General features: G+C 41.4%; 1 pseudogene; it reads left to right on the top strand.

Annotated features, from left to right (window-relative positions):
- Positions 1 to 1,988: 1,988 nt before the first annotated feature.
- On the top strand, positions 1,989 to 13,525 carry LOC118395202 (GTP-binding protein 4-like; annotated as a pseudogene).
- Positions 13,526 to 13,732: the final 207 nt, after the last annotated feature.

The raw sequence follows: 13,732 nt of genomic DNA, 5'->3' as shown, positions 1-13,732 counted from the left end.
TCCAGGCTCTGATCAGGCCCTACACCCAAACAAGGGCACTGCGTTCATCCACCTCTGGCCTGCTCGCCTCCCTACCACTGAGGAAGTACAGTTCCCGCTCAGCCCAGTCAAAACTGTTCGCTGCTCTGGCTCCCCAATGGTGGAACACACTCCCTCACGACGCCAGGACAGCGGAGTCAATCACCACCTTCCGGAGACACCTGAAACCCCACCTCTTTAAGGAATACCTAGGATAGGATAAAGTAATCCTTCTCACCCCCCATTAAAAGATTTAGATGCACTATTGTAAAGTGGCTGTTCCACTGGATGTCATAAGTTGAATGCACCAATTTGTAAGTCGCTCTGGATAAGAGCGTCTGCTAAATGACTTAAATGTAATGTAATGTAAATGTATACATAATTAATCATTTCAACTATAATTTCCTCCAACACATGGGTCCTCAGATCCTCAAAAGGTTTTACAGCTGCACCGTCAAGAGCATGCTGACAGGTTTCATCACTGCCTGGTATGGCAACTGCTCAGCCTCCGACTGCAAGGCACTACAGAGGGTGGTGCGAACAGCCTAGTACATCACCAGGGCCAAGATTCCTGCCATCCAGGACCTCTATACCAGGCAGTATCAGAAGAAGGCCCTAAAAATTGTCAAAGACACCAGGCACCCTAGTCATAGACTGTTCTCACTGCTACCTCACGGCAAGCGGTACGGGAGTGCCAAGTACGGGAACGCCAGGTCTAGGTCCAAAAGGCTTCTAAACAGCTTCTACCCGCAAGCCATAAGACTCCTGAACAGCTAATGAAGTGGCTACCCAGACTATTTCAATTGCCCTCTCCCCCTTCTACGCTGCTGCTATTCTGTTATTATCTATGCATAGTCACTCTAATAACTCTACCTACATGTACATATTACCTCAATTACCTCGACACCGGTGACCCTGCACATGGACTCTGTACCAGTACCCCCTGTATGTATCCCCGCTATTGTTATTTACTGCTGCTCTTTCATTATTTTTTACTATTATTTCTTACTTCAAAAGTTGTATTCGGCGCATGTGACAAATACAGTTTATTATACTAGAAAAAACAATTACCAATAAGCTTGGGTTACTATACAGATCTAATAATTGTGTTGCTGTATCCGTTAGAAAGACCTTAGTAACTCAACTGCTGCTTCCTCTCCTAGACTATGGCAACACCATCTATCAAAACACAACCAAGACCTTACTTTGCGAATTAGATGTATTTTATAACAATCTTTGCACAATGTAGAAATCACTAAATGGCTGTTACTCTCAAACAGAAGACAACTGCATTGGTACCAATTTTTTTTTTTATTTTTTATGTATCGACTTAAACTTTACAAGATTCACACAACTCCTTTCGACATAAGTACCAATTACATATTCCAAGGGTATATCATGAGGTTGGAGTGTCACGACCGTCGTATGAATAATTGAACTAAGGCGCAACGTGAGTAGAGTTCCACATTTTAATGATAGTGAGACTTCCAAAAACAACAAAGACATAACGATCGTGAAATACGTAGTGCACATAGGCACTCACAAAACAATATCCCACATCGCAGGTGGGAAAAAGGACACACTAAGTATGATCCCCAATTAGAGGTAACGATCATCAGCTGCCTCCAATTGGGAACCATACACACACACCAACATAGAAATATAATACCTAGAAACCCCCCTAGTCACGCCCTGACCTAAAACACCATAGAGAACCCCGAGGGCTCTCTATGGTCAAAGGTGCGGACTCCGACCACAAAACCTGAAACTAGATGGGGAGGGTTAGGGTGGGCAACTTGCGTCGGTGGCGGCCATGAAGCCGGGCTGAACGTCATGCCTGGACATCGCCGCAGTGGAAGGCTCCGGGCCGTGGCAACGGCGCAGAGGAAGGCTCCGGCCATGGAGCGGGACTGGACACCGTGCCTGGACATCAGCGCAGTGGAAGGCTCCGGGCCGTGGACCGTCGCTGGATGCTCCGGGCTATTCACCCGCACTGGTGGACAAGTGCTGGAAGCCGGCACAAGTTGCACCGGACTGTTGACACGCTCTTCAGGGTGAGTGCGGGGAGCCGGCACAGGACGTACCGGGCTGGGGAGGCGCACTGGAGGCCTGGTGCGTGGAGCCGGCACAGGTTTCACCGGGCTCAGCCGACACCTCAGCTCAGCAGACAGCCCCTTGTGCCCCCCCAAAAACACATGGGGTTGCCCTTGTGGTCACGGACCCCGGTGTTGTCTCTGTCCTCCCTTACTCCTCGGGCAACTCCCACCAAGGAAGGGTCTCTCATCCACCTAGTATCTCTTCCCATGTCCAACTCTCCTTCACCTCCTGGGCATGGTGCTTGGTCCTGCTTTGGTGGGATATTCTGTCACGACCGTCGTATGAATAATTGGACCATGTCGCAGCGTGAGTAGAGTTTCACATTTTAATGATAGTGAGACTTCCAAAACAACAACGATGACATAACGATCGTGCACTCACACAAAACAATATCCCACATCGCAGGTGGGGAAAAAGGACACATTAAGTATGATCCCCAATTAGAGGTAAGGATTATCAGCTGCCTCCAATTGGGAACCATACACACACACCAACATAGAAATATAATACCTAGAAACCCCCCTAGTCACGCCCTGACCTAAAACACCATGGAGAACCCAGAGGGCTCCCTATGGTCAGGGCGTGATATGGAGTAAGATCTTTCAGATACAAAGACCCAACTGACTGGAATAATTTACCTATTGAAATCAGGGTATTAAAATCACATTCAATTTAAGAAAGCCATTTTTAAAATGTTAAGAACAAACTGTGTTTTCAACTAATAGAAACATAACCATGTGAAGATATTTGCAAATATGTATGTATGCATACTGTATATTATAGGTACTTTATTTGTTGTATTTGTAGTTGTAGCAGTAGTTTTTAGTAGTTGTATTAGTAGTTGTAGCAGTAGTTTTTAGTAGTTGTATTAGTAGTTGTGTCACACCCTGACCTTAGAGAGCCTTTTTATTTCTCTATTTGGTTAGGTCGGGGTGTGATTTGGGTGGGCATTCTAGTTTTCCTATTTCTTTGTTTGGCCTGGTATGGTTCCCAATCAGAGGCAGCTGTCTATCGTTGTCTGTGATTGGGGATCATACTTACGCACCCTTTTCCCCCCCTTTAGGATGTGGGATCTTGATTTTGTATAGGTGCTGTGTAGCCTGCAGAACTTTACGTTCATTTTGTATTTTGTTATTTTTCGGTGTTCATTTTAAATCAAGGAAGATGTTCGCCTACCACACTGCACCTTGGTCTAATTCATCTAACAACGGATGTAACAAGTTGGGGCAGTAGTTTTTATTAGTTGTTAAATGTACATTTTTTTTTTATTTGGACACTTGCAAAAAAGACAGTGCATCTCAAGAGACTTATTCTAGCAAAATTTCTGATAAATAAATAATTAATAAATAAATAGGTAATTAATTAATAGCATAATTAATACCAGGACCAATTGAATGAGGTTGTTGTTGTTGTTACTGATGTAATTGTTTTTGTATAGGTTTGGGTGAGTCTTTCAATAAATCACATTAAACTGGACCAGCCAATGTTTTGTGTAATATGTTTTTACACATTCCCAACCTCATAACAATACATGTGCTCATGCACAATGTAGGCCGATTCTTAGGCAACAGGCTTCATGAACATTTCTGAATAGGAATTAGATAACGACGAAGGAGGCAATAGGTCTATAGGCATGCATTATTTAGCACGAAGATAGAGTAGGACATGCAGCACACATAAACAACAGCGGTTCCATCTTGACTCAACCCCCTGAAGTTGTGGGTGGATGACATAAAGTCAATAAGACACTGCAGTATTCTCAAATGGGGAGCCAGAGGGAATGACGGTCAGTCTTTCTTTGTTGTCTGCAATGAATAATTAAGCTATAATGTCTACATGCAAACAAATAAGAATTTGTTCTTTAACTGACTTGCCTAGTTAAATACATGTTTTAAAAAAACAAAAAAACTGCCAGTGCTTTATTCAATACTTGTATTTTTAAATGTATTTATCCTTTATTTCAAATCAAATCAAATGTTATTGGTCACGTACACATGGTAAGCAGGTGTTAATGCGAGTGTAGCGACATGCTTGTGGTTCTAGTTCCTACAGTGCAGTAATATCTTACAAGTAATCTAACAATTCCCCAACAATTTCCTAATACACACAAATCTAACAAGTAATCTAACAATTCCCCAACAACTACCTAATACGCACAAATCTAAAGGGGTGAATGAGAATATGTACATATTAAGTATATGGATGAGCGATGGCGGAGCAGCATAGGCAAGGTGCAGTAGATGGTATAACATACAGTATATACATGTGATATGAGTAATGTACGATATGTAAACATTATTAAAGTGGCATTGTTTAAAGTGACTAGTGATCCATTTATTAAAGTGTCCAGTGATTTCACTGGATGAATAAATATGAAGCGTTTCCAAGCCCACTGGCGGCCAGTGGGAGAAGATGGAACGAGGTGGATTTTGACCTAGATTTATGCATATTTTCTCATCAATTAAACATTTGATCTCAATACAGTTTTCTGTTTCCAACACTAGAATGTGTTATGAACAGAGTGGACTAGGTTTTGTCGACTTTAGCCTTTGCCAAAGTTTTAAAAATCGCGTTGTTCAGAAGGAGCGCAAAGTACATTTGAGTTACTGCACACGCGCATTTCACAGAGTAGGCGTTCCCTAACAGAAATATGCAGATATTTGATGGAATGGGCCAATAGGATCTCGCTAGCTCGTGCTTGGCTCTGCACGCCTACTTGCTTGTTCTGCCCACTATGATTTATCTGTTCTATGCTGATTTGATGAATGTCTTGTATGACAAAAACCATTACAAGCTGGTTTTGGGACAGATCAACATCGCAAAGAATTTGATTGACAAGTAAGAAGCTGACTTCTTCCACTATTTATTTGCTTCCACTGATAATGTACACTGTTCAACTTGGTGTTCTCACTCGTGTCTTGTTTACATGTAATGGTTGTTTTACTAGTGCACCAGCATCTTTCCTGTTTACAAACGATTGATCCCAATACTCGGACTCCACTGCTTTGTGGATATCCCAATGTGGGCAAGTCTAGTTTAATCAACAAGGTACACATCCCTATTGCTGTTATTCTTTGTCATTTCAATGGTTGATACAACCTTGCTGTGTAATTTGTGATTATAATACAGTGTTCAATGGTTTCATGGCACAATTTGGGCAACCATTGTTAGAGGCATTGCGATAAGTTGTTGTCTGCTTTGCTGCACGATGGATCACGCTTATCTTGGTCAGATCGTAATTATAAAATGTGTTGTCAATGGCTTACCTTGTTAAATGGAAATAGGTTTAGGTTTATTTGAACATTTTGTTACATTTGCAGAACATGGGTAAAAATGTGTCATACAATTAGGGTTGCACATTTTGGGGAATATTCAGAGAATATATGGGAATTAATGGAAATCTATGCAAATTAATATTAATACCATTTAATTGTAGATGGTATTGTAACATCATACGGAGACAGAAACATAAACCTTTTACCTTATCATAAGTAGACATAATTGCAAATGATTAAATCCTTCCCATAGAAAAAAAGTAGTTACGAATTTAACTTTAATTAAATGAGGTGACTCTTCACATGGGATGATTTCACTGAACAACAAAAGGGAATATTGAATGATCCATCGCATCTCCCAAAAACGTTTTCAACATACATCTATCGTGTCGTGGCAATATGGCAGTCGTGCCAATATATCTAGTCTAGAAACTAAAGCTTTAGTTGTCTTCCTCTCAGGTTTCCATGTCTTCTCCCTGGACCTCCTCAATGTCCACCTTTTGAACATCAGACTCTGAGGCCTCATCTTCACTGTCACTTTCAAACCTTGTTGAGGATAGCTCGTTGTCAGGCTCAAAAAGCCTCAAATTTGCCCAGTTGGCCACCAATTTTGCAACCCTTGTATTGGTAAGCCTGTTGCGTGCTTTGGTGGGTGTGTGTTCCCAAACAAGGACCAGTTGCGCTCCGAGGCGGCTGATGTTGGTGGGATTTGGAGGATGGAGTCAACAAGGGAAATTGCCTCAGATCCACAGTGCCTTCCACCAGGTGGCTGATGAGATATATTGGCACGACTGCCATATTGCCACGACTGCCATATCGCCTCTCCATACCAAAGCTCTTGCTTGGAAGTGTACTTCGCCAGACTGGCAACAACCTTGCCCTCATCCAGGACAAGGTGGCGAGACACGGTAGTGATGACACCATAGGCCTTGTTGATGACACCATAGGCTTCTGCACCAGCATGCTCTTGCCAGCATAATTGGGGTCCAACATGTACGCTGCGGCATATATGGGCATCAGGCAGAAGTCTTCACGTTTGATGTATTTCAGAACTGCAGTTTCCTCTGCTTGGAGCAACAGTGAAGTTGGCAGGGCACTACTGATTTCTTCTCTTACATCTGCAAGCAGAGTCTGAACATCATACAGGATGGCATTGTCTCCCTCAATAGCGTACAATGGCTACTGCTTTAGGTTTCAGGCTGCTTACCACTCTCCCAAAATACATCATCCAGAAGGATCCTCTTGATGGGGCTGTCCATATTAGCAGTCTGTGATATGGCCATTTCATGGAGAGACTCCTTCTCTCCCAGGAGACTGTCAAACATGATGACAACACCACCCCAACGTGTGTTGCTGGACAGCTTCAATGTGGTGCTTTTATTCTTCTCACTTTGCTTGGTGATGTAGATTGCTGCTATAACTTGATGACCATTCACTTACCTAACCATTTCCTTGGCTCTCTTGTAGAGTATATCCATTGTTTTCAGTGCCATGATGTCCTTGAGGAGCAGATTCAATGCACGAGCAGCACAGCCAATGGGTGTGATGTGAGGGTAGGACTCCTCCACTTTAGACCAAGCAGCCTTCATGTTCGCAGCATTGCCTGTCACCAGTGGACATACCTTCTGTGGTCTAAGGTCATTGATGACTGCCTTCAGCTCATCTGCAATGTAGAGATCAGTGTGCCTGTTGTCCCTTGTCTGTGCTCTTGTAGAATACTGGTGGAGATGATGTAGTTAATTATTCCTTGCCCACGAACATTCGACCACCCATCAGAGATGATTGCAACACAGTCTGCTTTCTCTATGATTTGCTTATCCTTCACGTGAACTCGGTTTGGTTGGGTGTATGCTGGGGTGTATGCTGGGCAAAGAACATTCAAAAATCTCTTCCAATGCACATTACCTGTGAGCATCAGAGGTGAACCAGTTGCATACACATTGCATACACAGCCCAAGCAAGAGATTATTCTGCATTTCTCTGACTACATTCCTCCATTGAGTCAAAAAAAAATTCTGCTTCCAGGAGGACTAAGAGCTGTTGCTATCGATAAGGTGTCTGATGAATAATTTTCACCCTGAATAAAAGTAGAGGGACTTTTGTCAGAGGTTGCTTGTTGTGAGCGCTGAGGGAACTTTATGCACTTGGCCAGATGATTCTGTATCTTTGTTGCATTCTTGACATATGATTTGGTACAGTACTTGCAAATGTACACCACTTTGAAATGTCTCCACACATCAGATAGTGCCCGTGGCATTTTCCTATAAAGATTACAAATAAATTAGTTTAAAAAATAAACTAATACAATTCCATGTACAGATAAATAGTTAAGTAGTTAGATTAAACAACTCCTTTGTAAGATAAATGTTTTACAATGAAACATGTATTGAAACAGGTTAATTATCACTCTTCAGTTAGCAGGCTCAAGCAAGCTAAAACACACATGGTAGAAAAAACAAACTAGCTGAAATTGATAACAAGTTAACAATTATTTAAACACACTTTGCTGTAGACTACTATTTACGAGTAAAGAAAAAATCATGATAGTCATATTCACCCCACCCAGTATTGTAATCAAAACTTACCAGAAAGCATGTAGTCCTTGGCTCAGACAGTGTTGTAGTGTGGGCTCAATAGCATCTCATTAGTGTGCAAGATCTTGAGAATCAGCTGTACATGCGATAGAAGAGTGCACTGCACATGTGATGGTAGAATGCGCTGTGCATTGAGGGTTGCAATTCCATTGAATTGGGGATAGTTTAACCAAAATATGCCTCAAGACCTAGAATTGCCTTGTGTATCCCACAATTTTATTTTCACTGTTATAAGCTAACTTTTTGATGAATTTTAAGCCTGTGAATTCTGTGAATTTTGCTTAACTTCCCATGGAACATTTCTGGAAAGTTTCTGACCCTTTGCAACCCTACATATACAATACATTGTAGTAGTGCAAGAAAAGATGTTGACAGACCTGAACTGTCTTTCCAAGGTCACCAGAGCTGATGTTGAGTGAATGAAAAGCAGCCAACAACTGCTCAGCATGTGGGAACTTGTTCAAGACTCTTGAAAAAGCATTCCAGGTGAAGCTGGTTGAGAGAATGCCAAGACTGCAATGCTGTCAAGGCAAAGGGTAGCTACTTTGAAGAATATCAAATACAAATGGATTTGGATTTAACACTTGGTTACTACATTATTCCATGTGTTATTTCAAAGTTTTGATGTCTTCACTATTATTCTACAAATGTAGAAAATAAAGAAACACTTGAATGAGTATGTGTCCAAACTTGACTGGTGCAGTGTGTGTGTTATTAATTTGTGTGTGTGTGTATTTGATATTCATACACATTGCCACCAGATGTGTTATTGGCTAAATACTAGAGCACTACACACAGTGCCGTCGGAAAGTTCAGACCCATTGACTTTGTCCACATTGTTACATTAGACTAAATCTAAAGTGGATTAAATAAATATCCTAAGCAATCTACACCCAATACCCCATAATGCTCAGGTGCATCCTGTTTCCATTGATCATCCTTGAGATGTTTCTACACCTTGATTGGAGTCCGCCTGTTGTAAATTCAATTGAATGGACATGTGGAAAGGCGCCACAGCTGTCTATATAAGCTCCCACAGTTGACAGTGCATGTCGGAGCAAAAACCAAGCCGTGAGGTTAAGGAGTTGTCCGTAGAGCTCCCGAGACGACAGGATTGTGTCGAGGCACAGCGGAAGGTTACCAAAACATTTCTGCAGCATTGAAGGTCCCAAAGAACCCAGTGGCCTCTAATCATTCTTAAATGGAATAAGTTTGGAACCACCAAGACGCTTCTACAATACAAAACAATAAACGAAACATGAAATAACCCGAAACAGTACCGTGCAGTGAAACAGAAACAATCACCCACAAAATACCCAAAGTACATGGATGCCTAAATATGGTTCCCAATCAGAGACAACGATAAGCACCTGCCTCTAATTGAGAACCAATCTAGGCAACCATAGACGTACATAAACACCTAGAAAGGACACACCCCATAAACATACAAAACCCCTAGACCAGGATAAAACACATAAATCCTCCATGTCACACCCTGACCTAACCAAAATAATAAAGAAAACAAAGATAACTAAGGCCAGGGCGTGACACAGACTGCTTTCTTAATGTTCTGTGTCCTTTGTCTCAAGGCGCCGTGCTACATTATTTCTCTGAAAATGCCAAGGCATGTTAAAAACCAAACTCTGCAAGGTTTTTAAAAATTAAATATTGTCATTTTCTTTCTCTAGCCTTTGCTCATTGTGGCTAACAAGTGTTATGTCAAGAAGATGTGATCTTACTGAGGAAGACCAGGTTTGTAGTTTTGTTCATGCTTATTAGTAACATATTCTCTTTACTTTGGCTTTATTTCTTTCCCCAGTTTACTTTGTCATCCTCTTTCAAGATGGGACTTGCTTATCAAGGTTTCCTGCTTTGTTCCATCAGAAAATCATTGCTGACCTTACTGTAGAGGGCATCCCTGTCGTTGAAACCAGCACTTTGACTGAATAGGGCGTGATAATTGTAAAAACAGAGGTGAGCAGTGTAGTTCAGTCTTCTGATTACTAACAATTTGTTAGTAACAAGTGTTATGTTTGGTGTTTTTCTCTATTTGTACGGAAGTCCGGAGAGGACATATGAATAATACATTTTTAAAAAGTCCATCAGCTTATTTATCTCATCACTACAGAACAAATCACTACAGAGATCACGAGACAATCAAAAGTACCACAAATCACCCATTAATTTGTTCAGATACACGATAACCACTTCATCAAGGAGCTCTGTGACTGCGTTGATTGCAATGCAATGATTGCAATGTCCTCTGGGGAACGGCACCCCAGTACCTCCAGGCTCTGATCAGGCCCTACACCCAAACAAGGGCACTGCGTTCATCCACCTCTGGCCTGCTCGCCTCCCTACCACTGAGGAAGTACAGTTCCCGCTCAGCCCAGTCAAAACTGTTCGCTGCTCTGGCCCCCCAATGGTGGAACAAACTCCCTCACGACGCCAGGACAGCGGAGTCAATCACCACCTTCCGGAGACACCTGAAACCCCACCTCTTCAAGGAATACCTAGGATAGGGTAAGTAAGGGTAAGTAATCCTTCTCACCCCCTTCTCCCCCAACAAGATTTAGATGCAAGTGGCTGTTCCACTGGTTGTCATAAGGTGTATGCACCAATTTGTAAGTCGCTCTGGATAAGAGCGTCTGCTAAATGACTTAAATGTAAATGTATGTAAATGTGCAGCAATCAATAAAACCGTATGCGTTAATCCTCTGGGCTGTGCCACCTCAGCCGTTCTGTTGTTCATCAATACGTCCACTCCTATTTAGAGTTTATCGTGTGATCTCGACAAAACAACTTTTGTGTAGTAATCATGAAATCAATAAGTTTTCGTCTTGACATCACGAGGGAATATGTTTTTTTTCATTCACTAATATTTTCTTGAATTTCAGGCAAACTTCTGGCCGATTGTGTCCATGGCAAAATGAAGGGCAAGAAGGTGCATGATGTTCTCAACAGATTGCATTTAGCAGTACCTGCTAAGAGGGATGAAAAGGTAGGCAAAATACTATACTTTCTCTAGAGGTGCATGTCTTTTCACACCAAAGTTAAACATGTATGCATGATTTTACTAATGTTGTACTATTTTCTTTTTTTAATGGTATATAAATTTGAATGTGAACAGGGGAAATTGGGCATGTCCTTTTAAGTATGCTCATTAGACTGTTTTCTCAACACTAGGTGAGACCACCATTCATTCCAGAGGGAACTAGGATTGGCAGGAAAACAGTGGAGGTGGATGCACCCAAACGCAAAACAGTATGTCCATATATTATTCACACTTATAGAAGGATTATGTTGGAAAAGCCTTGGATGTAATCCGCTCACTCAAGTGGGTTATGTTGTAATAAATGTTGATTGTCAAGATCTAGCTGTCTTAATAAGGTATTATTTAATTAATTGCCAATTTTCCATCATTGATTTACAGGAGAGGGAGATGGAGATGATTATATCCTGACCTACAGAGTATGTATTTGGACATTGACATTCATCATTGTCTGATGAATAAAGAGGAGAAATATGATGTGATTCCTGAAAAATGGGAGGGTCACAACTTTTCAGATTATTGCCACCTCCCTGAACATTTCTCTCATGCCCATACTGGAGGATCTGGAGAAGGAGGAGGAGCTGAAGGAGAAGGCAGGGGAGTACGAGACTGGTGAGGATGAGGAGATGCAGGAGATCCGCCAGCTGGCCAAACAGATCAGAGAGAAGAGGAAGCTAAAGATTGTGTGCTCCAAAGACAAGGATGTGCATTGCCCCAGACTAACCAGAACTGTCAAGATGGTGATGTGGATGGAGATCTTGTTTATATGAATATAACTTTTACAGTTAATCTTGTTTTATAGCCTGTCTTTAAAAAAAAGTATTATACCTTTACAGGTTGAAAGAAACTCTGGAGAAAGAAATGGGAGACATTGGTCTGGACATGACTGGCAAAGATGATGTAAGTTTGTTTTCATTTTTTCCCTGTGTATGTAAAAGACAATATATTTTCACATGCTACAGCTGTTATGCTGTAGTGCAGGGGTCTAAATAAGTACCCGAATAGAGCGGAATAATGAAAAAAGCATTGGAACTGGCTTCGAGGTACAGAGTTTAGTTTGAGGGCTGTAGTGTATTCACACATTTCTGCTCATGCCCATTCAGAGCCACTATGCGGTGAATGCCCGTAGATCCCGGAGTGTTGGTGTTGCCAAGAAACGCAAGCGTGAGGCATCCATAGCTCCCACCTCTCGAACCCACAGCCAGATTGTTAGAGTGGGGGACGAGAGGCAATCTGGTGTTCGTGATCCTAAGTTTTGTGATGGCTATTTAGAGAGTTTATCCGGTTTATGTATTATGATGCATTTACCTGACACTTCAACATTATATGGCAGCCATGTTTGCTCCCCATCACGATTACATGGGGAATGTACAAAAACATACGATAAAACTGAATATCTAGAATGAGCATTATAATGCATTTACGTCACACTACAACATTATATGGCAGCCATATTAGCTCCCCATTAAAATTACATGGGGGCATATTTAAATAATGCTATGTAACTGAATGTATAGAATTAGAAGAATATTCTAAAAGTTGGCATAACTCAAAATGTGCAGCTCTGGGCTACTTCATCTTTTCCTGTCATCAGGTGAATTGGCTTGTGTTAAAAATATGCACAATGCATATTGGGAAAGTGTTAGTCCCCTGGCTTAAAGAAACTTAGTCTTTGGAGATGTTATGATTGTGTGTGTCTGAAGTGGCACCCTATTATGGGCCCAGGTCAAAAGTACTGCTCTATATAGGGATATGAGTGACATTTGGGACACAACCTGTGTTTCACTAAGGGTTTACTGAAAGTATTTTTTCCTGTATAGATAGCGAAGAAGGCCAAGAAGTTGATGAAGAGCCAACAGAAGGACATGAACTGCCAGGGGAAGAAGGGAGAGGCAGACAGACATGTATTTGACCTCAAGCCAAAACCTATTTTTCTCTGGCAATAGAATGTCCGGAACAAATGATCACAGATAAAGGCATTGATCGATGTGGTTGACGCGGTTTTCAGTGTAATCCAGCTTCTGTCAGAATTGTATACTTTTCACTGGAGTAAATCTGAAAATAAATGTTTGCCCTTTTCTGAATGATCTTTCATCATATTGAGGTAATGAGTGACACAAGTGACATTCCTGGTTTTGGAATGCTGCATAGTGGAGCACAAACCTCAATTCACCACAAGGTATCAGCCAGCAATTTTAGTGGTAGTTTGACTTCTGTGTTACTTACATGAACACCCACTGTCAAAGCTTCCAATTGCTGTGGCTACCATTTGTGATAAATAATCTCAAAGCGCATTCAAGTGAAGTGTACTTGAATTGTAAACTGTAAATGGAACGTATTGCCTTAACTCCTAGAATGTATCAATTGTATTGCTTTGGTGTAGCTAGAAACAAAGAAGATGAAGCTGCACACACCGTAACAGTTAAGTCCTCTCAACAAATGTGAGTTTCTTCTACTGTGTACACTGCAGTGGGGGAAGTGATTAAATGTATAAACCAAAATCTGTCTCACTGGTGCTTTATTAAAAATAAATGTGAATAATTGACTATCTTATGCTGTCTGTTAATTCCAGTGTGATGAAAAAATAGATATAACTACAATTTTAGGAAAATCATAGCTTGTGTATATGAGAAAAATATTGTGGTCCTTCTTGACTCATGGGGTTTGTCCAAAGGGGGTGTTGAAAACAAAAATTG

Source organism: Oncorhynchus keta, chromosome 15 (genome assembly GCF_023373465.1).
Source record: "Oncorhynchus keta strain PuntledgeMale-10-30-2019 chromosome 15, Oket_V2, whole genome shotgun sequence".
In the NCBI taxonomy this organism is placed as follows: domain Eukaryota; kingdom Metazoa; phylum Chordata; class Actinopteri; order Salmoniformes; family Salmonidae; genus Oncorhynchus; species Oncorhynchus keta.
This window is presented reverse-complemented; position numbering and strand designations above follow the sequence as displayed.